The sequence below is a fragment of the Tupaia chinensis genome, unplaced genomic scaffold (assembly GCF_000334495.1).
Source record: "Tupaia chinensis unplaced genomic scaffold, TupChi_1.0 Scaffold000346_1, whole genome shotgun sequence".
Classification (NCBI taxonomy): domain Eukaryota; kingdom Metazoa; phylum Chordata; class Mammalia; order Scandentia; family Tupaiidae; genus Tupaia; species Tupaia belangeri.
Genome location: NW_006159840.1, coordinates 4,287,236 through 4,290,949, shown reverse-complemented (window position 1 = coordinate 4,290,949; position 3,714 = coordinate 4,287,236). Strand labels below are relative to the sequence as shown.

The following is a 3,714-nucleotide window of genomic DNA, read 5'->3' as shown; positions in this document are numbered from 1 at the left end:
AGAAAGAAAAAAAAGAGTGCACCCCGTAGGGACCAGCAGTTAGCATAATGGCTATGTTGCTGGACTCCCATGTGGTAAACTGCAGTTCGCGGCCCGGACCAGGTGACTTAAAACACACGCCAGGCGTGTGTGCGTGTGTGCCTAAGATCTCGAGAGGAAATGGAGGAGAAGGAATTGTGGCGTGGCCATTCCCCCTGGGTGGTGATTTCTCGCTTTCTGCCTCTCTGTCTCTCTGTCTGGTGAGCATACGTGCCGCCCTATAGCAAAAACCTCTCCAAAAAAAAAAAAAAAGGGAACCCCGTAACGGTCCTAATTTATTTAATCATAAAAAAAAAAAAGAGTGCACCCCGTAACGGTACTCATTTATTTCATCATTATCACTATGATGATCATCATCCTTACTGTCCTAGAAATCTAGATTTTAGTGTCAATTGAGTCAGAAACTGGCTGTTTGACTTTTAGCTAAATTATGTAACTTCTGTAGGTCTGTTTAATTCTTTGGAAATAAACAGAGCTGATGTGAGTATAAAAACACTAAGGATTTTTCCTAAGTATATAATTTAGTAATGATTCCTAACCAGAATTGTTTACTATTTAGTCGTCTATTACTGATTTTGAAACTCCGAAATCTTCCTAAACGTAGAATTTTGGTGATAAGTCGATATGCGCTTATTTTTGTTACCATTTTCCAAATTCATAATGTGCTAACTTTATTTAAAACTGTACCTCTAGGGCAAGCTCTGCCTGTTTTGTTTGTTTTATTTTTAAGATAAACCTCTGTGACTCATAAACGTTACCAAAAAAAAAAAAAAAATCATTCAACAGATATTCTTGTGAACACAAGTAAAACAAAAAGAAAAATTTTCCCAAATCTGAAATACAAAAGGTACAAAAGTATGCTTTTATGTTTTATTCTTGAAAAGTTAAGACATATCTTGAAAGAGAAATGTGTGTTTCTAATTACGAGGCAATTGAGCATTTAAATCTCCTTAGCTGGTCACGGACATTGGCAAATTGCTCAACACCAGAGATGATTCAAGTTCTAGGATGATATATCTGCAGCGGGCAAAGGCTGGAATCTTCCAGGAGCCAGGTCCTCTTCACTGAAAATCTCACAAAAGAAAAATACCTAAATATGCTTCTGTATGTTCTATTTCATGTATGCCCATGAGAGATTATTTAGGAAAAACACAAGTTGCAGAACCACGTACTTCACAAATACACACACACACCTGCATACACATGTGCACACACACACGCACATCCATATGTTCTACCTTCATCGAAAAGGTCAGTAAAGTCCGGCCACAGGGGTGCATCTGGTAGGGTACTGCTGTGCAATGCTGCAGACAAATGGGAGGCCCAGGTTCAGATCCCGGGTCTAGGTCTAAGTGGACACGCCACATATACCTGTGATCTCACTGGCCGGGATGTGGGGGCAAGACTATGGCATGATGAGACCTGGTTGAATGTACCTGTCTTCTTTCTCTCCTCTCTCTCGTGAAAGAAAGGCAGCATACTTTTAACAAAAGAATATCGAGATAAATTCACCCTGGCTACTAATATTGTTAAATTTGAAATATGGAATGGCAAGGGGTAAGAGGTTTAAGGAAACTGCTACTTTTTACTGTACACTTTTTATATTGCATCAATTTGCACATTAAAATATATTGTTTTATAATTTTAACTAAGCAAAGTTTAAGAGACAAATCTATATCAATAATTTCATACTAAAAGCGATCTATTAAGATAATACAAAAAGAATAAGCAGTAAATGAGACATTTTGTAACTTTGAAAGCCATTCTCATTAGTTAGGATTCCAAGGCTTGTCTAGTTCTATCACAATTTAGCCCACAGTTTATGCAATTAGTATCTGTGAGACACTTTGCTGAAGACCCACATGCACTAAAGCACTTAATCCTCACACTAAATCTATGAGATTAGCATTATTAGCCTCATTTCATATGAGGAAACCGATGCCCAGAGAGGTTAAGTGTTCTTGCCAGTCACATCATTAGAGAAGAGTGGATTTAAAATCTGAACCATGATCTTAACATCACACCACAACCCATCTGCCTTCCCTCTTACTGCATTTCGGGAAATGAACAAAACAAACTTGGTATACATTAATGAAAGTTGTGAAGTGATGATGCAAAGGATGAAATCATATCACTATGATCAATATTCCTTCACAGAAGTTCAATGCTGACTAGCCACTTACTCTAACAAACGGGTGCATTTTATGTGCCTAAGTCTTGCCAAAACAGTCACTGAAGATAGCAGGATGAATGTAGAAAATGAAAAGAATCATAAAGTCTTCACCTCAACAAAGCGGTTGGAGGAGTCGAAGTAGGTTAACCATTCCATGGACCAATACATTTACATCAGATTGCTATAGTTTAGATTGCAACACCCCCGAGGTCCGGAACCAGATGTTTTGTGTTTTTCTGTTTTCTTAATCATGTATTCTCTACAAAACCCCACAAAACAAACTCTCCAATCATTTCAAAAATATGAGGGGGGCGTTTAAAGAGTTTGTGGAAAAATCGAATTAAACTATGATTTTATTCTGGTGCAAAAGATTTTGAAATCCACGTCTTTCTTTTCATGATGTATGTTTTCCGTGTATACTATGAAAAAGTCCCCTTTGGGAAGCCCTTCTTAAATATATATAAATGAAAAGCTCAGGATACAGTGTGATCCAGAGGCTTAACCACATCAAGAGAAGCTCAGTTTCTCACCCTTCTCGGGACGCCATTTCCTCTCCAAGGACCTTTCTTAGATGGCAGCTTGCTGGTGGAGACAAGCAGTTTCTCACACCTACCCAGGTTTAAGTTCCTCCTTAGGAGATCACTCAGACCAAAGTCCTGAGTTTCTCTGTGATCCAGTCCACTTAGATTATGCATCTTCCCCCAAGCCGGTTACAAGGGATTGGAAAATGTGCTGCTCTAGTTGGCTCAGCCTGGTCCCTCGTGCCCCTTCTGGACCTAGAGTGGGAGTAGCTGAGACCACACAGAGGAGTGGGTGGGAAAGGTTAACTTTCAGGTGAAATTGGGGTCATTTACTGGAGACACTCAAAGCAATCAACAGCTCCACACTCTGCCCAGCCAGGTGATGCCACCCACTGACTCTCTGAGGTAACTGACGCTCCCACAAGTCCTCAGTGACATCTGGTCTCAGTCAGCTACACCTCATAGAAGTGCTTATAATGGGGGAGGCAGCAGGTGGCATGAGTTAAGGACTCCCACATGGCTTTCTGCAGTTTGAGTCCCAGACCTGGTAGCTTGCTTTCTCACTCTTCTCTCTCTCTCTCTCCTCTCTCTGTCCTTCTCTAGTCAAATTAAAATTAATTAATTAATTAATTCTTTTTTTAAATAAGAGAGGGGCTTACATTGGGCCATGACTTACCACACAACTCTAGAACTCGTTCAAAATGGCATCCCAACTTCCACTCAGGCTGCTCCATGGACCATACTGGAGGCCCTGACTTTCTTGCCCAAGCTTGAGTCTCAACAGCTGTTGAGTGGTAATCCTGAACCGTGATGGGAAGGCCTTTTTGCTTCCCAGAACTTATTTATTGATGTAGCAGATAAAGGAAGAGCACAATAACTGCCTAATGTCGCCTGCCCAGATATAGAGGAAAGTGGGGAGTAGGGGTGGGGGAGAGGGGTGGTAGAGGCAGGAAGAAGGCACAGAGAGAAGAATTTACCTAA

General features: G+C 40.6%; 1 long non-coding RNA gene across 1 annotated transcript; it reads right to left on the bottom strand.

Moving 5' to 3' along the window:
* Positions 1–960: 960 nt before the first annotated feature.
* On the bottom strand, positions 961–3,112 carry LOC102470851 (uncharacterized). Its single transcript, XR_335125.1, has 3 exons — positions 2,743–3,112; positions 1,278–1,343; positions 961–1,111 (listed from the first exon to the last, which is right to left on the bottom strand). It is a non-coding gene; the product is annotated as an uncharacterized LOC102470851 (long non-coding RNA).
* Between the last annotated feature and the right edge of the window lie 602 nt (positions 3,113–3,714).